Source organism: Cupressus sempervirens, chromosome 3, assembly GCF_028749045.1.
Source record: "Cupressus sempervirens isolate cs-2001-9-10 chromosome 3, ASM2874904v1, whole genome shotgun sequence".
Classification (NCBI taxonomy): domain Eukaryota; kingdom Viridiplantae; phylum Streptophyta; class Pinopsida; order Cupressales; family Cupressaceae; genus Cupressus; species Cupressus sempervirens.
The window spans coordinates 852,627,664-852,653,403 of NC_143120.1; the positions used below are offsets into that span (position 1 = coordinate 852,627,664).

The following is a 25,740-nucleotide window of genomic DNA, read 5'->3' on the forward strand; positions in this document are numbered from 1 at the left end:
GAATTCCAATTGATCTTTCTTTTATTCTCCCAAATAGAATCATCCTTTTTAACCTTATGTTCTTGTTGAATAGATTTTTCCAAGGCTTCTTCCATGGTTTGTGGTGCAAGGACATCTACGGCTCCCCCTATCCTATTATTCAATCCCATAATAAACTTTCTTACCTATAGGTTAGTATCTTGTTGATAGGGTGACACATATTTAAGAAACCTAGTAAATTTCTCCCAATATTTATGAACTAACAAATCACCCTATTTCAAATTCTGAAATTCCATGAGTTTCTGGTCATAGAAAGTTTCAGGCAAACACCGTGTCCTGAATATATCTACAAACTTTTCCCATGTAATGTCGGTAGATTTAATGTTCAATTCCACCTTGGTGTTTCCCCACCAAGTTTCTACTTCTCCATTGAATTGATATATTCCCCAAACTACCTTTGAGGTTTCTAAAAAGTTTTAGATCTCAAAGCATTGTTCCATCTCTATCAGTCATGCCTCAGCTTCTTCTCCTGACTCAATACCAGAGAACTTAGGGGGTTTAATTTTCTTAATATTCATTGATAAGTCAGCCATGATTTCCTTTTTCTTTAGTTTATCTACCTTTTTTGGGGAGGGAGTTTTATTATGACTTGAGACTTCTGTCTTGGCTCTAGGTGTGTCTTGTATTTCCTCACAATGTTGCCCCATTTGGGCTGCCATCTCGCTCATTCTTCTCTTCATAGTTTCTAGTTTTAGTTGTGTTTCTTGTAGAATTTGAAGTAGTAGTTTGTTAGAGGATTGATGGTTCTCACGAACTATCTCTCAATTTTTTGCATTCTCATTATTACTCATATTGTATTTCAAGTCTTTCACCTGCTAGTTTTCATAGTTAAATTTATAATTTTAGTTTTTCATTGCTCAAAAAGAAAATTTTCATCTCTGTTGTTCAAAATTTCTCATCATTGCTCAACTAAGAAAATTTTCATTTGTATTTCTCGACTAAGCAAATTCTTATTTACAAAACTATATCCATGCTCAACAAAGAAAATTTTTCTTTTCCATTGCTCAACAAAGCAATCTTTATTTACAAATTAGATCCATTTCTCAACAAAGTAAAATTTCTTTTCCATTGCTCAACAAAGCAATCTTTATTTAAAAATTAGATCCATTGCTCTACAAAGCAAAATTTATTTTCCATCACTCAACAAAGAAATCTTTATTTACAAAATTCCTCTATTGAGGTAGTTTTACATCCATAGAATATTTTTATTTTTGTTTCACAGCTTCTAGATCTGCTTGGTACATGTCTCGTACCATCCACGATCTATGAAATGGAGGGGATTGTTCTGCCAAGTGTTCCAGTCCTAAATTAGTTTATTCTTGTATGTTGCCTTCTTGGCAGGGATCCATCAAATTCTCTCCTTCTTCATTTTTTGAATGGCTTGACTCAGTGTTTCATCATCTCGAGGCTAGAAACATCAAGAATAATCGTACTTAGTCATGTTCTTAATGAGGTAAGGAAAAATAGGGCATCATGTTTTTTTATGAGATGTTCTATGTGTAGACACCTAAATTTTATTACACTGCTTTGGTAATCCTATTTAGTTATCTCTAAAGGCATCATTAATTAAATTCCTATTTAATTAATCCTTTGCCATCCCCTAGCTGATTAATCTAATTAATCATCTATAGTCCTAATTGATAAATCAAATAACCTATTATTTATCAATTAATCCTATTCTTCTATCTAATTCCAAAATCCTTATTTATTAAATTAATCTATTTGATAAATAAAGCCCTCAAATCTAATAACCCCTAAACTATCCTAAACCCTCTTTTTAGCCTAATCCACCCCATCCACCCATACTAACCAAGCTTAGCTACTAACTCACCCACCCTCATTAAATTCCATCCACTTGCAAATCTCTAACAAGCCTAATCTAATCCTAAACCAAGCCTAATCCCCCCCCTAACCTTGTCACATTCCCTAAGTAAGCTTAAGACTTTCCTAAGCCAAGCAAAGTCAACAATCTCAACTCCCTCTAAAATATCCCAACCACCCAACAATGAATGCTCTTACAAAGGCAATAAAGACTCTTACAAGCTCTTACAAGCCATAATGAAGGGTCTTTATGAAGATATTATCCCTTGAGCCTCCTTTTTTGACTCATCCTTCCCCTTTCCTCCATCCACTCACCTTGTGACATGTGTCACTCTCTGGTTGGTGCTAAACAAGCACAATCCATGTGCTCCCCTTTGAGTGCATCCTAGCCCTCCTTAAGATTTCATCTCTCCTTTCATCTTAACCCTCCATCCCTCAAGCCCTTGGCCTATAAATTGAATCCCCTCCCAAGCCATTTCATCACAACCTTGAAGCCAAAGTTATAATGCTAGTTTGAGAACCAAAAGCTATCAACCATACCCTTATAATGCCAAATTGAGAGCTCACAAAGCTACCAATTTTCCATTTACTCATCCCCACCATTGAAGCATAGTTTGAGCATCTTGAGCATACATCCCTATCCTTAGACTCGTCTACCAAGCAAAGAGCTAAATCCTATTGGGAGAGTCCATTCATTTGGCTCATATTTCCAATTGGGGTTTCCTCTTTAGTCTCTCATTTATGTTATGGTAGTTTAGGTTGTAAATGCTTTTGATTTCTTAATTTAGTTTTTCTAACATACTAATATAGCATATACACTATGTACTAACATCTTGTGTTCAATTTTTCATTTTCATTTTATTAGATTTTGGAAAGGTGATGTGCCCTAGGTTCAATGTTGAACCCAGTGCTCTAATACCATATGTAAAAGCTAGTTTTCTACTAACTAATTTCATCATTAAACTAACTAATTTATAATTCATATTCACATGACATAGAATTCAAAAATGGTTTAGAAACTAAAATCTAAGTCTACATTGCTTTGTCATTTGTACGAGTTTATCATAAACTATTAATTGATATAATCAGCTGAAATTAAATCTAAACTAATTACTAAAATGAAAATGCAATTAATATGCTCATGAACAACTAACTAGATTTTAAGATAACATCTAATTATTTTGTAAAAGAAACTTTTAGCTAGAAATCAAAATACTAACTTAGAAGTTAAATAAAACATACTGATTTAGTTGAGAGACTTTCTGAATTAGTTGTCCAAGCTCTGACTTTGGTGAGAGAAGCATTATCATAGGCTTAACCTCCCAACCGGAAACCTTTTTACTTATCCCCATAAGTTCTAAGTTAATAGAATGGCTCTCCCTACTCGAAGGTTGGGCATGGGATGTTCATTGATCCAGCCATTGGAGTAATCACGTGGGTTGAGGTCCCAACAACTATTTAGAAAAATAACTAAAGCATCAAGACAACAACACAATCAACCTATTGTAGCAAGTCTACCTAATACCACCTTGGCCAAAGATTTCAAATGTGGGTTTATAACCCAATCTCCACCACTCAGCTTGACAACTAATTTTCAAAAATGGAATTTCATGAGCTAAATGCATTAGGTTTATTTGTAAAGTAATGGTTACTAATTTTCTTTCTTATTTTATTTTTAACAGGCTCATCTACACCTCCTCACCATTAACAGGCCATTAGGTTGGTGTCTCCTTGGTGCCTAAACCATTAACTTTTACTAGTATAATATGTACCTATTCATAAGATTCTGGCTCTATAGCCAGTGAATTTCCTTGGTACTCAGAATTGAACATTGTTCTATATTGTTAAACATATTTATCTGACAAAAACATTTCAGGAAAATCTACAGAGTTTAACATGTTCAGTATTATGATGGAATAATCTTATATTCAAAAGAAATTTCAAAGTTATGGCATTTCAATTATTCTTGAGAAAAGAAAAAGAATATTAAAACAATAATACATTCACAGTTGGCTTTTTCTATTAACACCAAACTGTTTATGAAGTGACCACAAATACAGACTTTAAGACAATTATGAGCATTCAAAACATAAGGTAGGTAGCATGATTAATACTATGTGAAAGTACTTGAGATTGGGATCAAAAGCTTACTCAAAAAAACAAGAATCTACGAATGAAATATGGAAGAAAATTTTAAAATGCCTCCTTACTTGACTCATAGCTCTACAGTCGAAATTACTATATTTTGGGCTCAAATGCCTCCTTCAAATCTCCACTAGAACAGTTGACAATGGGAATGCAAGGACATAAGGATTTAGGTGCTAAAGGCATCATAACTAAGCAAGGTGATTTTAAGAGAAGTTTTGTAGAATAAAATGAGAGACGGATATCAATATGCCCGATATACAACAAGACCAACATATATATTAAGTTAAACTTGTCCTTATGGCTTCTTGTCATTACAAGATTACATTTTGACTTCTTTATTAATTCAATTTGAAAAGAATGAATAAGAAAAGAGGGAAAAAGAAAATGAAATCAAGAGGAAAGATGAAGGGTCCATTTAATAATATTATTTTATATTATTTGATCATCTTTATTAAGTTTATAAATATGTATTTGCAACGTGGTAGTATTGGATTAATAATTATAATGTAATGGTCCCACTTTGTATTTATTTATTTATGATCTTAATCGAGAGAGTAAAATAATATTAAGTGATATTATTATTTGATAAATTTGATTAAGGTAAGAACTTGTTTATTTTTAATATTTATATTGTTTTTAATTTTTTTTTAATTTTAGCTCATGCGGATTCCACTAAGAAATTTATAGTCAAGTCCTAATAAACTTGTCAAGGCAATTTTTAAGGTCAAACCTATCATTCCTTATGATTGAATCTTATGGCCATCCCATTTCAATGACCTCATTTCATAATGCTTCCCCTCTCTCTTTGGTCTTCATCCTACAACCTTTAAAACAACATTCTTGCCAAAACATCAATTCATAACTTATAATTTGTTAGATAAAATTGTTAGGAAATTTCATTATAAATACTAACTCATTCATCATAAATGTACAATAGCTAAATTTAACTGACTTCATTTCACATGAACATGAATAAATAAAAAATGGCTATAACTACCATGATATAACAATGACTATTATGAATTAATTTCACTTGAACATGAAAAATTATTTTGGTTCAATGGCTATATTTAGCTTAAAAATTTTAGGGAAAAAATTGGGATGTAACAGGAAGCCTTGGTTAAAGGAAAACTCTAATGGGGATGGTATGAACAAAATGATAAACTAATCAAAAATATCTTGTGAAAGATATTAACCATGTTAGGAGTCTATTGCATGCATTAAGTGTATATGTCCTTGTTAGAGGACTAGGTCTTGTTAGAAGCCTTGACCTTGTTAGGATTTATAAGTACAATAAAAAGGTGATCTCACTGCTCATACAACCATATAGAACTTACAAGTTATATAGATGAATATAAGAACCTTGATTACACTAATGTCTTATTAGTCCCTTGTAATTCCTTACATCAAAACATTCATACAACTTCTCTACCCTGATATAACTATCAAACTTGCAATTGTATAGTACCAAAAAGGTGTGCATAGTCAATCATATCATTAAAATACAATTGCACACTTCGCTAATCAAAATCTTTTATTATTTAATTCAAAATATTTAAAATATCATCTTTCATCTTCTTTACATTATCAAAACTCGAAATTAAGATCTTCTATGTAAGGGTTAACATCTAGGATGTCATCCCTATCTTGTCAAATTCTTGATTTGACAAGTCAAATCAATTCCTTGACCAAAATGTCAATAATTTTGTAAGTACTCTATTTTTGTGATGTTAAATCAATCTCTTGAAAATCTAACCAACACATATGAAAAGTTTATTATATTGTTTAGCAGGCTTAAAAATATCTTCTATGATGTCCAATCTAACTTCCTTTAAGCTTGCAAACTTATATCTGCTCCATGTGAAACTTGTTGAATAAAATAGCATCATTGTGTATTGTGTTCCTACTTCAGACTTAGATAATTTTCTAAGTTACTTCATATTGAACTTAACTTTCATAAATGACCTTAATAAATCATAATGTTTCCATAAATAACAACACCTACTAACTTACTTTAGGTAAATTACCAATAGTCCCTAGTGCCAAGGAATGATACGAGAACTAAAGGCCATGCCAAAGTTGTACATGTACATAAAGATGCCAAATCATCACATTTAAAGATGCTGAAAGAGGAGAAGTCATAGCTAATAGAAGATTCCCACTAAGTGGTGAAAATCAAACTAGTCAAAGTAGGACCTTGTTTTACATCAATTGCAAGAGTGAGGTTTTTTTTTTTGATGTATTATCGATAGTGAAAGCACTGACAATCCTATGGCCCCTTTTGACCCATATAAATGATTATATTATGTTCTTAGGGTCCTGGAACCCCTAAAGACATATGTTGTCATGAAATGTGTCAAAAGGGGTCATAGATTATCCTATGACCCCTTTTGACCCATATAAATGATTATAATATGTCCTTAGGGGCCTTGGGACCCCAAAAGACATATGTTGTAATGAAATGTGTGGAAAGAGATCATAGCTTTTTTGATGACCCCTTTCAACCCATATAATTAGTTATAATATGTCCCTAGGGGTCCTAGGACCCCTAGAGACATATGTTGACATGAAATGTGTTGAAAGGTGTCATAGGTTATCCTATGACCCTTTTTGACTTATATAAATGATTATAATATGTCCTTAGGGGTCCTGGGACCCCTAGAGACATATATTGTAAAGAAATGTGTCAAAATGGGTCATAAGTTATCTTATAACCCCTTTCAACCCATATGAACAATTCTAATATGTCTATAGGGGTCCTAAGACCCCTAGAGACATATGTTGTCATTAGATGTGTCGAAAGGGGTTATAGGTTATTCTATGACTCCTTTTGACCCATATAAATGATTATAAAGTGTCCCTAGGGATCCTGGGCTCCCTAGAGACATATGTTGTAATAAAATGTGTCAAAAGGGGTCATAAGTTTTTCTATTACTCCTTTCAACCCATATAAATGATTATAATATGTTTGTAGGAGTCCTAGAACCACTAGGGGCATATGTTGTAATGAAACATGTCGAAAGGGGTCATAAGGTTATGTTATGACTGCTTTATACTAATATAAATGATTATAATATGTCTGTAGGGGTCCTCAGACCCTTAGAGACATATGTTGTAATGAAATGTGTCGAAAGAGGTCATAGGTTTTCTGGTGACCCCTTTCGACCCATATAAATGATTATAATATGTCCCTGTAGGTCATAGGACCCTTAGAGACATATGTTTTCATGAAATGTGTCGAAAGGTGTCATAGGTTATCCTATGACCCCTTTCGACCCATATAAATGATTATAATATGTCCCTAGGGGTCTTGGGACCCCTAGAGACACATGTTGTAATGAAATGTGTCGAAAGGGGTCATAGGTTATTCTAGGACCCATTTTGAGCCATATAAATGATTATAATATGTCCCTGGGGGTCGTAAGACCCCTAGAGACATGTTCTCATGAGATGTGTCGAACCAGGTCACAGGTTATCCTATGACCTCTTTCGACCCATATAAATGATTATAATAAGTTCCTAGGGTCCTGGGAACCCTAGAGACATATGTTGTCATGAATGTGTTGAAAGGGGTCATAGGTTATCCTATGACCCCTTTTGACCCATATAAATGATTATAATATGACCTTAGGGGTCTTGGGACCCCTGGAGACATATGTTGTCATGAAATGTGTTGAAAGGGGTCACAGGTTATCCTACGATCCCTTTTGACCTATATAAATGATTATAATATGTCCCTACGGTCCTGAGACCCCTAAAGACATATGTTGTAATGACATGTGTCGAAAGGGGTCATAGGTTATACAATGACCCACTTTTAACCATAGAAATGATTTGAATATGTCCCTAGGAGTCCTATGACCCCTGTAGACATATGTTTTAATGAAATATGTCGAAAGAGGTCATAGGTTATCCTATGGCCCCTTTCGACCCATATAAATGATTATAGTATATCCCTAGGGGTTCTAGGACCTATAGAGACATATCTTGTAATGAAATGTGTCGAAAGGGGCCATGGGTTATGTGGTGACCCTTTTTGACCCATATAAATGATTATAATATGTCCCTAGGGGTCCTAGCACCCCTAGAGACATATGTTGTCATTTAATGAGTCAAAATAGGTCATAAGTTACCCTATGACCCCTTTCAACCCATTTAAATACATGATTTATGTCCCTAGGGGTTCTAGGACGCCTAAGAATGTATATTGTCATATAACGTGTTGAAAGGGGTCAGGGGTACTCTATGGCCCCTTTCGACTTATTTGAACACATGATATATTTTCCTAGGGATTATAGGACCCCTATCAACATATGTTATCATTTAATAGGTCAAAAAGGGTCATAGGGAACCCCATGACCCCTTTTAGACCATTCAAACACATGATGTATGTTCCTAGGGGACCTATGACCCCTAGGGACATATATGATGTGTTATAATGGGTAAAAAGGGGTCATAGGGCATGTCATGACATATTTGGACCTATTACATGATAAAATATATTCATATCATTTGTAGGACCCCTAAGGACATACATGTTGTGTTCCAATGGGTTGAATTGGGTTAGTTGATATCCTATGACCCATTTCGACCCTTTACATGACAAAATATCTTCTTGTGGGTCCTAAGACCTCTAGAGACAAGCATGTTGTTTTGAAATGGGTTGAAAGGGATCATATGATAGCCTATGACCCATTTCAATCAAATACATGACAAATTATGTTCCTAGGGATCCTAGGGCCCCTAGGGACATATATGGTGTGTTTCAATGGATAGAAAGGGGTAATAGGGTATCCTATGGCCCCTAGGGACATGCCTCTTATATTTCAATGGGTAGAAAAGGGTCATAGGGTATTCTATGACCCCTTTTGACACATTACACAAGAACACATGTTACTAGGGGTCCTAGGACCCTTATCATCATGTGTGTTGTGCTCTAATGGGTCAAATTTTGACCCATTACATGATAACATGTGCTCTTAGGACCATACATTTTGTGTTCCAATGGGTCAAAAGGGGTCATCAGATATCCTATGACCCCTTTCAGCCCATTACATGACAACATATGTTCCCCTAGGAACATATATTATCATGTATTAGGTCAAAAGGGGTCATAGGATACTCCATAACCCCTTTTTACCCATTAAAACACAAGATATGTGTCCCTAGGCATCCTTTGACCCTTAGGAAGATATGTTGTTGTATAATGGGTCAAAATGGGTCATAGGGTATCCCATAACCCATTCGGACTCATTAGAACACATGTATCTCCGTGGTGAGACCTGTAGGAACATATATCATCATATAGTTTATTAATTTAAGTTACTAATATATAATATATAATAATATATATATATATATGATATATAATTAGGGTATCCTATGACCCATTTAGACTCATTGGAACACATGTATGTCCCTAGGGGGACCCCTAGGAATGTACATCATCATATAATTTAACTTAGGTTAGTAATATATATAATATATAATAATAATATATATGATGTATAATTATATAATAATATATAATAATTAATAACTATATATAAAATTATTATTATTTAAAACTATATAATAAATTTTAGTAACTATATATAATAATTAGTGCCACCCCCCCCCAATTATGCTATAACTATATTATACTAGGACTTGATACAACTTAAAAATTGGTCCCCACTCCCTTTACATTTGAATTTGGCACCATAATTTGGGAACATAAATTGGATACCCATTCTCAAATCGGATACCCGATTAGGAAAGGTATTACATTTTTGGTTTGGTACGTGGATGGGTGGGAAAAAAGTCAAAGCGCATTTTGAAATGCTTTTAGGCATTTTAAAACTAAATGTTTTTTACATCACCACTTTTTGGCACAGCATGATCCTACACATAACCCCCTATGACTTGTACAGAGGAAGATTATGCATGTTGGATTATGCCATGTGGCATCTTATGTACTTTTATATTATTTCATTTGATTTCATACTTATGGTTATCCTATGACATGGACTTTGTTATATATCAGATTTAATTTTAATAAAACTTATGTATGTTATTCAATGTCATGGAACCCTTGAGAGATGTAATTGTTAATGTATTACTTTGTATATGTATGTGAGTTATTTCTTCCTCTATGTTATCTCTTGTTGTTTTAATCTTTAAAAAAAAATGTTGGCAAACTTAGTGACATAATAGGTTTAATTTCTTTTGGGTTCCCTAGCAAGGGGTTACATTGGGGAACTTGCTAAAATGTTTGGTTTGAGATAAGTCAACAGGATGGGATTTGGTTTTACCATGGGTAGATTTTTCATGTAATAATTCTATCACAAGAGCACTAGTAAATCACCATTCTAGATTTTATATATAAGCGGTCCTAGAAATGCTTTTGAATTAAGGAATTTGGATAAAGGAGAGATAATTAATGCTAAAGTTGAGGATTTTGAAGAACATTTTAAGAAAATCCATGAGGAGGTGAGGAAGAACATTACAAAAATGAATAAATAGTACACGACTAAGGTGGATGAGAAAAGGAGGTATAAGAAAATTTAGGTTGAAAATGAAGTTGTGGTTTATTTGATAAAGGAGGGATTTCTAGTAGGTACATATAACTTGAGTTAAAAATGAAGAAGTTTGGACCATGTAAGCTATAAAATAAGCATGATTCAAGAAATGACTATGAAGTATAGTTGCCCACCAAACTAAATATTTTTCCAGTATTTAACATTTCATATTTGACATAGTATCATGAATGATGTGTTGAAGATGAGGTCACATAAGTGTAGTGGAGTATTTCAACAACTACTTCAGCTACAAAGGAGATTGAGGAAATACTCGAAAGTCATGTTACTAGAAGTACAAGGAATAAAACATATGAAGAATATCTGGTCAAGTGAAAATGAAGACCTGTATAAGATTGACCATGGTTGAAAAGGGAGGAGGCTAACCATCTTGGTTTTCCTTTGAACACTTGAGATGTGACAAGGTCACTTCTTTGATTACCCTAGGTGTCTAACGCGGGAGCATCCTGGGTCTAAGAGAAATCTTGCATCACCCAAAAATATTTCTATTTATGTCTTTTGAATAAGGGTTGTTTCAGTGTAGAGTTGTTTTTTTGTGGAAGAATTCTATTTTTAGTAAGTTGTTCATATGATCTCAAGATGTTCTAATTTCATGGGTGGAGGTTCATCTTATATCTATTAGCCTATCAGATGAGTTTCATGGCCAATATGATGAAATAACCTACCCAAACAAACTAAATACTAGTAGTAGTCCATTTTTGTGTGTCCAATGATGAGTTGATAGGAGGTTTCATATTTCTAAAAGTAACATGGTTTGCATAAAAGAAAATCTAAAATTTAAAGGAATATTGAGAAATCATAAATTATAAGATTCCATCAAGGTACCAATACAAAATTCTTTGAAATCTAAAAGTTGTCAAAGATTGCCAAAGTAATCCTCTACTAAAAATCTACTTTAATTAATTGATTTAAAAACTAGAAAGAACCATACAACAAGAGTTGGAATTCTCATAACCTAAAATTTAAATATGTTTTAAATATTAATTTTTGATTTATTTAGTTTGTTTAAATATTTGATTTTTTAAATTAGTTTTTAAATTTGTTATTTAATATTAGTTGTAATTAAATGATTAACTTTAAATTTAAAATTAGTTTTAAATAAATGATTAACATACACACGCACGCACGCACGCACACGCACACGCGCGCGCGCGCACACACACACACACACACACACACACACACACACACACACACACACACACACACACACACACACACACACACACACACACACACACACACACACACACACACACACACACACACACACACACACACACATGATTTATCATCTGAATTGATTAACCCAAGTCCAATCCATTAAAAAAATAGTTAAAATCATTCTATAAATCAAATCAAATAATTAATTTTTCATTAAGAATATACTCACCATAATTTATCTCCAAGATCTTTTCACTAATAAAAATTATAAATTATAATAGGAATACAACCTAAAAACTAATAAATTTACCATAATAGAAAACAAATTGATATTTAGTAATTTGGTAGACAACTAGCCATTGATTTACAAAAGTCCAAAGAGCACCTATTGTCATCTAGAGTGACAAAATGAAGAGTAAAACATTGCCTAAGATGTGAAGAGTGGTTCATGGAGTTGACATATATGTTATCTATTTACCTTGCACTCATCTTGCACATTGTAATTCAAAGAAGCTAGGAGGTGAAGGATATGCACAAATAAACTACATTTTAGAATTCTACCTTTAAAGATTTTTATCTAAAATAGAGAGCTTTCATTTTCAATGGAAAGTTTCAAAAAGGGTGGGAAATTAGAAAGTTCCACCATCTAGATGAAAAAAGTAAACTATCCATAAGATGGCCCATTGGCTAAATTAAAAAACATCGTCCTCATCAACTTTCTCCCCATAACAACTCCTATGTTAGATCATTGACCACAACAAACATCATACAACAATAACTAATTACATAATAATCTATAAAATAAATACATAATAATTTGTACCATCATGATTCTAATAAATTTAAAATAAATACTTAATTAAGTTGATAAGCTTTTCATTATGGGCATCACCCACTGATGGAAAATTGTATCACTATCAAAAACTTGTCTGATATTTAAAATATGATTTGGGGCTCAATAAATTGTGAAGCTTTTCTATGCCTAAACATTCCACCACTAGTGAATTTTCTATGATGGGAAGATTGGCATAGAGTTGTTTGTAGAGTTGTCATTGCTACCTAGAATGTTGATACACTATGTTGCTTGCAATGGTTGTATCATCTGACCATGGCAGATTTTCGTAGATGTCCAAGACGATAAGTACAACATCACCATAAGTTACATTTTTATTGGGAGGATTTTCAACATGAGGAATTTGGAAGTGGCAGACTACAATACGATGAAGAAGAAATTTGTGAGACATGATAATGAGTGGGGAGGAGAAGGGGAGGGAGAAGAGGAAGGGAAAGCTTGCAAAGGGAAAATGAGGATGAAGATAGGAATGGGTTGTAGGTGTTGGAAATTGAGTATCTGTTAGTGGCTAGGATGTGGGTCGGGCGAGGGGGATAAGGAGAGTTAAGGTAATGAAAAGGGAAAGAAGGATGAATGGGTTGTTGTGCCCATTTTCATAGAGTTCAAAGTGGAGAATCTCACAGCCCCCATTGGTGACTTCTATGTTGACAATGTTTGTTTGAATGTAGTGAGAAGCTTTCCAATGTTGTGTACAAAGGCCTACTCCAAGACTATCTTGTTTCTATCAAGCACTTTGTCAAAGTAGCTTAATTCAAAGGACAAATAAAAGTGTGTGAGAGAGATGTTCTTAACTTAGTTGATACATAAGTAAATTAAGTTTATAACATCATAAAATATTTGGAGATAAAAGATTTGAAATATATTTAAAAAGATCTTAGAGAGATAAGGGGAAAAAAGAGAACTAGAAGCAAAGAAAAGGGGAAGTGAGGAGATAAGGAGAAGGGGGAGAGGTAAGGAGGGGGGCAAGAGCAAGGGTAGGGGCAATCTAAAATATATTTATAATTATCATAGAGAGAGAAGGAGGGTGATAAAGAAGAGCACTGAGAGAGAAGGGGGAGGGAAAATAGATGGAGGAGGGACGAAGGGATAATGTCAATCTAAATTATATGTAAATTATCTTAGAGAGAGAAAAAGGACAAGACACAAAATAGAAAGGAGAGAGAGAGAGAGAGAGAGAGAGAGAGAGAGAGAGAGAGAGAGAGAGGATATGTTTCTCTCTATTCTCAATGTCATAGTCACCAAAATCATAGTTTTCAACAAAAAGGTATGTCCTTTCTCTCAAGGCACTAGTTTTTCCAGTTGTTTTTGTTGAAATCTAATTCGCCTAGATATGGTTTAAGAAACACAAGGCAGAGGGAACTATGCTTATATTGAAATGTATAACATGAATGACACATTTTTCTATTGTAAACATTCTTCTAGTGTTATAGGATTTTTTATTTTCGCTTAGATAAGGAGACAAAATCCACTTTTAGTGGGTCTTCTTGATACCCTTGTATACTAAGTTATGGGTCACTCAAATTTGATTTTTTTAAGGATACTCAACATTCATTTTACTGTATTGTTCTAAAAGTCTCTAATGTTAATAATGCTTTTCATGTTTCAAAGTCATTTTTGTGCTAAACTTAACTATAAATATATGTTTCTATTTTCTAATTGTGGGCTATAATGTTGTAGATTTAACAAAAAGTGGAAAAACTAGTGCCTTGAGAGAAAGGGCATACCTTTTTGTTGAAAACTCTAATTTTGGTGACTACGACATTGAGAACAAAGAGAAACATATCCTCTCTATCTCTCTCTCGCTCTCCTTTCTATTTTGTGTCTCATCCTTTTTCTCTCTCTAAGACAATTTACATATATTTTAGATTGACATTATCCCTCCCTCCCTCCTCCATCTCTTCCCCCCCCCTTCTCACTCAACCCTCTTCTTTATCGCCCCCCTTCTCTCTCTATGATAATTATAAATATATTTCAGATTTCCCCTGCCCTCACTCTCGCCCCCCTCCCTGCCTCTCTCTCTTCTCCTTATCTCTGAGGAAGTCATCTCCCTAGTGATGGGCTTGGCTATGAAGGGAAGGAAATGGAAAAAGGTGACAAGGGTGGTCGACGAAGTGAGTTTGTAGTGCTTCTTTTTGGAGGGTGAGGAACCAATTTGGCACAGAGGTGGTTTTATGTAGGAGAAGCTCCCTAAGCCATGGAATGAGGTTTGTTTGATGTTGATGAAGTAATTAACCCTAGAAGGGAGGTATGGTGTTTGTTATTACTACCACTTTCCTCTCCTAAACCATTTTCACCACCATGATGTTATTTCCATTCCATTTTTTCTATTGTATGATTTAGTGGACTCAGTTACTGATGTTAAGGAATAAATGAGGAAGGGTGTTAATTTTACCATTTTAAACCAAGGGTTAATGTTCCAGCTATATCAATTCCACTTGGCCCTTGTCCCCCCTAGGATTGTGGAGATTGACATTCCTACCCATCCTAACCCCTGGCCCCAATTGGTTCCCCTTAGGATCACAGGCCCCAGTGCCCCTTATCCACAGCCTTCACCTAGCGGGTCCTCTATTGATTTGAAGCCCACCCCCTTGAGAAAGAAAGGGAGAGAGAATGAACCAAAGCAGTCAGAGGAGGAAGGGAGAGGGGGAAGAAGGAGGTCAAGGAGGTTAGCTAAGTCCAATGCTAAGAGAAAGCTAAAAGCTGGGGCCTCACAAGAGGAGGATTCAGATTCAGAGGATATGGGTCGTCCCAAAAGAAGGATGAAGGAAAAGGCTTTATATTTTGGGAAGGGGAGAATGGAGGAGGAGGAGGAGGAGGAGATTTTGGATTCATCACAATCTGGTTTGGGAGGTGGGATGAAGGAGAAGGATGAGGTGTCACATGTTTCGGCCACCATTGGATTGGGGTGTGTGGATTTAACCTAGGACCTATTCCCTAATATGATGGATAGTGTGCCCTCCCCCAAAACGATTTCCTCCCCTATTAAGGCTCCTCCAAAGGATATTGCTAACCCCCCGAATGTGCAAGATGTCACTTTGATGCAAGTGGATGGCAGTTTGGGCGACATGCAGGAGGGTAATGTGGACATCAAGAAGATGGCTAGTGATGAGGTGTGATAGAGAATTCATGCGCTGGAAGAAAGGATGTGTCTTTTGACAAATTTCATTGTTCAATGTTGTTTATTTGTTCGTTCATGGACTCAGCCGGGTTTAAGGCTATTAGGCCTTTGTTCATATATTTACATAGCTTCTCTAGACTTAATACATGCAATGTTAAGCCTACTAATACTCTTTTTAGTTGTGTTTTCGATCTCTATGTTTTTTTTAAAAGTGGTAGGGGGTTGTTTTGGTTGTTGGTAATCTATTGGTAGTCGACCAATTTTGTTGTATATGGGCCAACTCCCTAGTTTTGGCTGCTTTTAATTCAAAAACATTCTGGATTCTTGTACGTGGAACATGACTTAATGCTAAATAATCATGACTTTCTCAACTTCTGGAGGCTCTCATATTTTATAAGGCTTTGTGTTTGAATGTTCCAACTTAATTTTGGTGTTCTCTAATGTTTGGAGTTGTAGACATGTAATCAACCATGTGAGAGCTATATATACCCTAACTTATGTTGATGATGTATCGCTTATCCCAAGTTGTCTTGGAAAGCCACAAAAATCTTCCATGATTGGATGACTTTTGGAACCCTAAACACAACTTGTTGTCCATCACTACACAAAGAAAGCAACATTTCAATTTCCACAAGATCGGCAATGTTAATCAACTGCATATCATACTATGACTTATGAATAAGAAAGTAAATTGTGCATAAAGCCTACAATTAATGTAGAAGACATAAGAATCCCAAGATGTTGATAAATGATAATATTCTAGAGTGAAGGTTATCATATATGGTGTTGGGATACTTCAAACATTTTTGTTGTCAATTGAGTATTTGCAAAAGAGTGCAACTTCTCTTAATATGAACATTAAAAATGAGTATGTTACACCTTCAACAAAGTAGAGATGAGAAATATGTGATGATTCTAGTGGTGTTGCAATTGTGTAATGGACAAAAAAATGGTACATCAAATTTTGGCTAGATGTTGAAGACATAGACCTCAATATGCAGGAAGGCTTTATTTTCACAAATGATCTTGATAATATTACATTAATGGACCGATGTCAGGATTTACTAGATGGATTTAGTTTGACAACTGATGTCGATGACACAAATCAAAAGAAAAGTCAAATTACTGCGAGACTTTTACCTTTTTCATTGAATTCAAAATTTAATAATTCCAAATCAAATATTTGCAGCATGTTTGTTGGGCATGCTTTAATTTTGTGGGTTTGATGATAACGTCTGCTTCAAAGAATAGATCAAATCATATTATGTTCTTAAGCCTTATATTCATTGTTGAGAAGTTTCTTCAACTTCCTCTCACTAAGATTTAATTGATTGTAATTTTTGTCCCCTCCAAATTGTATTGAGTGTGCCTTCTAATTATGAACATTAGAGATGGTTAAAGCACAATCAATATAAATTAGTTCATAAGATTCCTAGCATCAATCTTGTCATGATCTTTATGTCTGATATTCAATGTGACTATAACTAGTTTTGAAGATATGACATTAATCACCATACTTCAATAAAATTGTGTGGGAACTTAAATAATGCGCATTTGACCTTGACCATGCATTTTCCTCCTTGATTAATGGATTTTTTTTGCATTTATACAATAGAATTCTGATTTACAATATGATTAGATGTGTATTTACCTCACATTAATACAAACTCTAAATATATATATGAATGGAATATTAAAAAATCGACATGTAGTTACCTCACATGAATACAAACTTTTTTATTATAAACATCAATACAAACTTCATTGTTATAAATGTGAGTGGAATATTTACCTCGCATCAATACAAGTTCTATTATCAAGTGCTGGTTTATCTTTGACTCTATTATTATAGACATAAATAGAATATTCCTGCCAAATACAAGTGCTAGTTTATCTTTGAAGCATTCTTTCACAAAATTCTCAAAACGAACAAACTTGTAAGTTGACGATGGTCACATAAAGTAGGAACACTATATTCTCATATCAATATGGTGGGAGATGAAGTACATTTCACAATTATATAATTGTATCCTAGTAACACCACCCAAATACCTGTAGTTTTTTTCCAGGATACACTCGGTGTTGGAAGCATGTAAAGTCCAGAATCTCATTAAAAAAGCCGCGTGTACAGAGAAGAAAAGCTTTTCCCCAACCGGAGCGCAAGAATTCACTCTAACAGATAAAACGTTGCAGAAACGCCCACCGTGGGGCTCGAACCCACGACCACAAGGTTAAGAGCCTTGCGCTCTACCAACTGAGCTAGACGGGCTGTGCAGATTCCTCTGTAATACTTATTCACTTTTACGTAATCTCGTACAAATTTTCATAAACAATATCTGATTATAATTTATTAACTATGTGCTCACATTTTAATGTATTGGGCGTTTGGTCTAGTGGTATGATTCTCGCTTTGGGTGCGAGAGGTCGCGAGTTCGATTCTCGCAACGCCCCCACTGTTCATTCGAAAAACGTTAATGATTATTTTCATCTTCAAACAAATGCATTGTCCAATATTTAAATTGATGTTGAACATATTTGAGGCATCCATTAAATAAGCTTTTCCTAGATATTCTTAACATGTCCACGGAGTGTTCATTGCTTTATCTTCGATATGATTTTCAGCAAAGTAATTTCCCTACTTGCAAGCTAAAAATCCCACCACAAACAATTTTTTTTTTTTCTCTTTTGTTTCGCTAGTTTTTAAACTAAAATTAGTATACAATTTTAGTTTCAGTTTATGAGCTTTTCAAATAGCTTAGCAAATTCAAAATGACTTCCACTTCATCAGGTTGCCAGAAAATCAATTACAAAGTGTAGAAGGTTTTTTCTCATTTTATTATCACCTAAACATCATTTCCATCATGTCAACTTCATCTCTACATTGATTTTCAATTGTTTTTATTTGTTTGCGAGCGTGTTCTGATTTTAATTTATTGAGAAGCGCCTCCGAATGTTTGCAATACCCCTTATAATGTTCTTTTTAAAAGTTTACTTACTGTAAGTGACAAAGTTAATCTTAAAAATGTAGATAGTTTAGGGTGGATAGAAATAGATATGAAGGTGAAAAGGATGGAAGAAGAAATATGAAGAGAACTAATGAAGATATAGGAAAAGTAAATAAGCATTGTGTTGGGACGGCTTAAACATCATACACTAAGCTTCATTTCAACATAAAGTGTTAAATAGTTAAAGTTGACTTATTTTTTCCAAGCTTAATTTTCTCCTTAGTGTGTGAGGTTTAAGGGTGGTCCTTTGTGTTCCTATCTTTGAGAACTATATTTGTACGGAATCAAAGTTCTCACTTCTTTGTCTGTCCTAAATGTTATGGAGTGTGAATGACACAAGGATGATGAAAAAGTTACAGCCCATTTTTTTTCAATTTTGTTAGGCAGCGCTCTGGAATAGAGCTAGGCAGCGCTCTCAGCATGTCAATTGCGAGGGGCATTGGACTCCTCTGCAAGTTGGAGTTCTTAAAATCAACATTGATGGCTCTTCTCAAAGAAATCCTGGACTAGCTGGCATTGGGGGAGTTGGGCGTGAGAGCTGTGGTGATGTTCAATTTCTATTTTCTATCTACAAGGGTTACCACACAAATAACCTAATGGAAGCCCTTGCTATCTTGGTTGCAGTGGAGTGCTGTCAACGTGGCTGGAGAAGAATTACTTGTGAGACTGACTCGCAAGTGGTTGTGAATTTATTGAATAGACGGAACCTTATGGATGTGGACTAGCATTTGGCTCTAGTTATTCAACAAATCACTCAGTTATGCAATTTTCTGAATTTTGTGTCTTTTATGCATATCCCTCAAAGTGGAACGGTGCAGCTGATTGCTTGGCAAAATGGGCCTCCGAGCATGTGCTGGATTGAAACATTGTTGATCATAAGATACTTCACCTTGATTTATCTCATAAGCTAGCTCAAACTTGTTGACCAAGATAAAGCTCTTTAGTGCTCTTTGTTTCCTCTGTTATTCTGTTCTCTTTGGTATTCAATAAAATTTTTACCCCTCTTTTAGTTTGAAAAAAAAATTCCTAATAATTGGTTAGAGGCAATAAAAATATTGCAAATGTCGACAAAAGTTTATCATCTTGAAGGTCTGTAGAATCTTGTGTTGAGAAGAAATGTACAGTCAGTAGCAATCCCACAAAAGTAACAGAAGAATTTTTTAACAAGGTTTCTCCATTGGATACGGTATACAAAATCTCTTGTATGAAATTATCTTAGACGCACCCTTATCTTGTTAACTAAGCTTATGTTATTACTGCAGGACCTACATATTATTAGCTACATCCAAAAACCAGCTCTCCGATTAAACTATCAAGAAACAATGTGTAAGTAAAGGCACAAAGTGAGACAATTAGCACATGCGAACATTCTACAGACACATATAACATGAGAGCAGACTGGAAGATTACTAACTTGAAGACCAAGTCTGTGAAGATTTAGAGAAGGATCATATTGTTTGGCCAATCTGATAGTTTTACAAAAATACTTGGTGCCAAATGAACTCAAAAGTTTCTGAAATTTTTATTTTTAAATTAAGAAAGCAATAACATTGGTCTGTAATCAATTTTGAATTCTAAAGAATATCGTGGGACTACTATCAATCAACTGTAAGTTATTGTGGTTTATCACAACTGTGGCTACGTCCACACTCAAGTAGGGAATTACTATTAATCAATAATTGATACAATTGCATGAGCTGCACACAACCATTATAAAGAGCTCTCCAAATACGAAGAGACAAGGGAGAAGAAACATTCATGTGACCATTGGGCTTCATATCCCAACATCAACTCCAACATTAGTCCAAACCAGTACAACATAAATGACAATTTTTTCAAGTTTAACATCAACTGAGACCACTAATGTGTTGCACCTTTGCATTAGGAAAAGGTTAAAAAAGGATTATTTGATGTCATGCAGTAACGAGGAATGGTGATTTTGGTTATTGTGAGTTACATATTTGGAATTTGCAAAGTGTGATGGAAAAGTGAAATTACCACAAACTTTTAGAATGGTTGAAGGCAATTAGTCCAATTCATATCCCGTGTCGTATCAGACAGAGGGGGTTTGCAGCCAAATTTCAGAACAAGTTGATACCTACAGGTCTTAAATGGCCACCCTTAAATATCACACACTAAAGAAGAAATTAAGCTTGAAGAAATAAGTCAACTTTGACTATTTAACACTTTTAGCCCAGGAATCAAGCCTTGATGTGTGATGTTTAAGCTGTCCGATTTTAAATAAAAAGAAAAGACGAGATAAAAGGAATGTTCCACAAGCAAAGACGATTGATATTATAGAATTACATTGAGCTCAGCAAGCACAGATGAATAACACAATCACTATAACACAAACACAAAGACAAATTACTGATTCTATTAGATTTCAAATTTTATTTACGTACATTCTTTGAAGAGAAATAATAATTCTTCCCTTAGTTCCCATCTCTCTCCCTTTCCATCCCTACTTTCCTGATACTCAGCTTCCTATGTAAAATCACCACCCAATCATTCCCCTTTTCTTCCTCTCTTCTTTCCTCCAAAAGAGCCCTGCAAAGTCTCCCCAGTATAATTGGGAAATTTCACCTTCAACCCTTGCTCACCACCACAAACCCTACCCATAGTTCCCGGAGATTTCAAACAGCTGTGAAGCGCCATCCTCCTAATATAAATATATTTAATTGGTATGGTTTGTCTTTTTTATATGTGTTTGAAGTTATAATCACATAAATAAATTCTTATTTCAAAAATACGATTGTTTATGATTGACTTGTGAAAATTATGTTTACATTGTAAATTTGAAGTTTAATTCAAATAAGTTTTGATTAGGAGCAAAATGAGTTTCTAAAAGACCTTAAAACCTTTTTGAAAAAAAATTCAAACACCAGCTAACAACAATAAGCAAAACAATAGTTGAGCATCACTGAACCAAAAGAAAACAAAAAAGAGTTCACAGACCCAAAACGACTTTTCAATTCAAGTTCAATTTTTGAAGAGCAGGCCAAGTTTCAGCGATTATTTCCAAATCAAAATCATTAACTCCTCCCTTTGCTTGAAGAGCAAGCATGTGTTTATACCTTGGCAGAAAATAATTCAAGATCTAAGCGTCCAAAACTTTGAGGGGTTTCCTAGTGTGGGCTTCAAGTCTTCTCCTTTGAATGCAAACCCTGGTACGCAATTTCCTATCAATCCTGTTGATTATCCGTTTAACCCCATCTCAACATTGCTCAGATTCTCCATCTAGCGTACAAAACAACATACTACACACCCATATTTCTATCTGTTACGTGCTCAAATGTGACAGAAATCTAAGGTCATGGAGGAAACCAAAGACAAATTTCCATACATGTTTGAGCATCTTAAGCTCACGAGGCAAAGTGCAATTTAAAAAGAAATATCTCAAATGCCCATCAACACTATTGTCTGTAAAACACAGGATTTTGAAGTTGAAGTTGCAACAAATTTATAAATGAAGGCCACTCTTAAATATTATACAGGAAGGAAAAAATTAAGTTTGGAAAGAGTAAGTTAATTTTAACTATTTAACATGTTTAATTTAATCAATTAATCTTGTAAGATTTCTACAATTTATTTGAAATATAAATCTATGTTTCTGAATCTGATTGTGTATGTTTTTTTAGCATCAACGTTTCAGATCACTCTCTGCCATCATAATGATAGATCGCAGAGAGTGATCCGAAACGTTGATGCTAAAAAACATACACAAACTAATCCTGAAACATAGATTTACATGTTTAATCTAGACAAAAAGCCTGAATAGATGATATTCAAACCGTTCAACTAACACGTCTAAACTAAGTGAAAATATTAAATTGGCACTGCCCTGTCCCTCATACCATACCAAATACTTGAAACCCTACTGAAATGTTCAACAAAAGCTTCTACAATGCAGTCTATGAATGAGCATATCTAATAAGTTAAGATGAAGCAAGTTATTGAGATATTCATGTGAAAAGCTCAAAGGAAATTAATCTGTCTGCCCAGGAAAATAGATTTGAAGTGGGTGGTAAAATTTGACAGTGGGAAAGTGTAATTACAAGTTTAGCGTAAGCAAGTGATTAAAATAAGTATCAGATCAAACTGAGACTACATATACAATAGAGAAAGCTATGAAAGATTGAACATCATTGCTTTCTCCTTCTATAGCAACAAATCACCAATATCTTACTTCCATTACAAAATTTTGTCCTGAAATTTGATTGCTTCACAATCCTTATTTAAATCTATCCATTAATGAGCTGCATCCAAAAATTTGGAGAGATTAGAGGTCAAACCGAAGACAGGTTACACTTCCTGTTTGAGGTGTTAAATTCTCATTGAAAAAAGTTTTAAAACATTAAGTACAATCCGAAAACAATATCTTAAATACCCATTAACATTGTTGTCTATTGTCTTGTGAATCCCAAAACATCTGACAAAATCCCACTTACCTCTATATTTTGATGGATGTCCGAGACCCCATTTCAGAGTACAGGCAGAGAGAACGCTGGCAAAGTTATGAGTCAGACATTACACCTACTTTTGAATTTGCTTGAAAGTTTGTAAACCCTTTTCTCAGCATCAAAACCATTTTGTGCATTTCCTGCAATGACTGTGTTATGTGAACACATTTCTTTGACGTTTTTTGTCAAACAATTCACATAACATATATAAACTGCAACATTTTGCACTAGACATGGTAGTTGCAACTAAATCATCTGATTGAAATCCTCCATTCTTTTAAATGGTTTGATGGATGTCCATACCCTGCCCTAGACCCTTATTTTGGCACAGAATGAAATACGCTGACAAGTGTTAACGGATCAGGTTGGAGACTACTTGTTTCATGTGGTAAAAGAATGTTAGAGTGCCTTAAACTGTAAAAATCGTATGACATGAGATGTTGTCCGCCAGACTGCCATTGAGATGCCTTCATTCAATGTTCATGTCTCTTCAAACTCGAGCTCAAACAGCCTACAGTGCTCCCCGGGTAATGGAGTTTCCAGAACTCACGATATTCGGAAGATTGCATTGATCGTTGGTATATTTTTCACTCTTTTTTCTAAGTAGGCAAATTTTACCTCATTAAAGAAAATATGATAAAATCATTCCTGTCACGATATTTTTCCCAATTTCAGAGTTATCCACGATTTGCAGTTACCTTTTTGTTATTTTGGTTTCTTTTTGTATTTTTTTGGTACTCACTCCATAAGTTTTTCAAGTCAATAAATCTGGTCCCCTTTTGTATTTACTGTGTTGAATTGGGTAGAATTTCCTGACCAGTTTGGTTCAATTTATTGAGATACAAAGTTAAGAAGTTTATTAACATTCTCATATTAGAGATCGAAGCAAGAAGTGAAAAATATTCTTTGTTTTCTTGTATTCTGAGTCTGGTTGGAGAAGCCTTACATTCATTGCAAGAACATTTATAGATTATCCAAAACATGTTCTCTTTATCTATTTTCTTAAGTACTAAGAAAACAATCATCATGTAATCAGTTGTAGGAAGTTTTTGGCTCTTTTTGTTTGCTCCATTTTATTAGCATAACTAATGAGGGTTTACTGAAATAGAATAATTACCATTCAGGTCAGGGTCAGGGCGCGTTCGGTGCAATGAAGATTCTCCACTCCATTAGACAAGGTGGGAGGAGAAAATTGTTCTCCTGTTTGGTACAACTCTCATCCACATCTTTCCACCACTATGTAATTTTTCTGCAGGTGCCAACACAAAAGGAGTTTTTGTAGTCACAATGGTGAGTTACCTTGGGAGGAAACTACCCGAGTAGCCTATTCATTGACGCTGCTCACAAAACCAGCAAACCGATAGCTCTATTGGAAACACAACCTTCTTTATATGAAGGGTCAAGCATGGGGCTTCCTCAAATTCAGAGGCGTGCTTCCTTGCAATGTTTATTTTGCATTTTATTTTCTGTTGCAATTTTCTTGGCCTGCAAAAGGTGCAAGGTTCCTTTATTGAATCTACAGCTTTAGCAGATTATGATTTTTTTGGACAAATTCAATGGAAAATGTATTTTATACATTTCCTATTTACTATATCCAAATATCTCGATAGGACAATTGAGTTCTAAAGATCTAGTTATCAAGTTTGATACTATCAATTTCTATTATTTTCAAAACATTTGTCTTCAAAAATTCAATCCAAAAATAAAAAATAAACACCTTGAGATTGTAGGATCCAAGAACCAAAATCCTTGAGATTGTGTAGGGAATTGGAAAAAAAAAATCCCTGATTTCTTGTTATATTTAGTAATTGCTTGATACATTTGAAATAAGGTTATATTTAAATGCAAGGAGACATAATAATTCTATTGCAAATAGACATGCTTGTTGAAGCTAGCTGTAATAAAACATATTAGATGGTAGGGTTTTGTTTCATGACCATGTGAAATGGAGTTGCAACTAACAGGGTACAAAGTAGAAATATCATAAAGCTATGAATTGTCCTTGTTTGTATTCATCATCTACACCTTATCTTTGTGTCATATTTGATATTGTATGTTCTTGTTCTTGCAAGCTATAACAAGTTTAGCTTTAGCTCAACAACAAGGAAGACATCTCTTTGTGATCATAGTTGTCAGTTCACCCAAACAAGAAGTTTTATATTGTCATTTCAAGTTGGCGTCAACTTGGCAACACACAATATTTTTAAGTAAATGCGTTGATATTATTGATGAATATTATTCAGTGAAGTTGACAACATATGTAATGCCCCGCTCGGGAACCCAGGAGAAATAAACTTAACATGTTACAATGTTTACTGAACTATTTTTAAAAAAGTTTAAGCAACACCAAGATAACATTACTGTGGAAGCAATATGAACATACACATCAAATACACATAAGCAATTACATATACAGTTTCAATTCCTCAAGTTTTCCTTCACGTTGAGTTACATTAAGAAGTTTTTAATAAATAGTTTAAATCTCAAGTACAATGTCTCGTGATCATAAAGAAATAACAGATACATAATCACACAAATAAATGCATGAGTA

The 25,740-nt window shown here is 34.4% G+C and overlaps 2 non-coding genes across 2 annotated transcripts; one reads left to right on the forward strand and one right to left on the reverse strand.

Moving 5' to 3' along the window:
- Positions 1 to 17,917: 17,917 nt before the first annotated feature.
- TRNAK-CUU (transfer RNA lysine (anticodon CUU)) lies at positions 17,918 to 17,990 on the reverse strand. The gene has a single exon. It is a non-coding gene; the product is annotated as a tRNA-Lys (tRNA).
- Positions 17,991 to 18,100: 110 nt separating this feature from the next.
- On the forward strand, positions 18,101 to 18,172 carry TRNAP-UGG (transfer RNA proline (anticodon UGG)). The gene has a single exon. It is a non-coding gene; the product is annotated as a tRNA-Pro (tRNA).
- Positions 18,173 to 25,740: the final 7,568 nt, after the last annotated feature.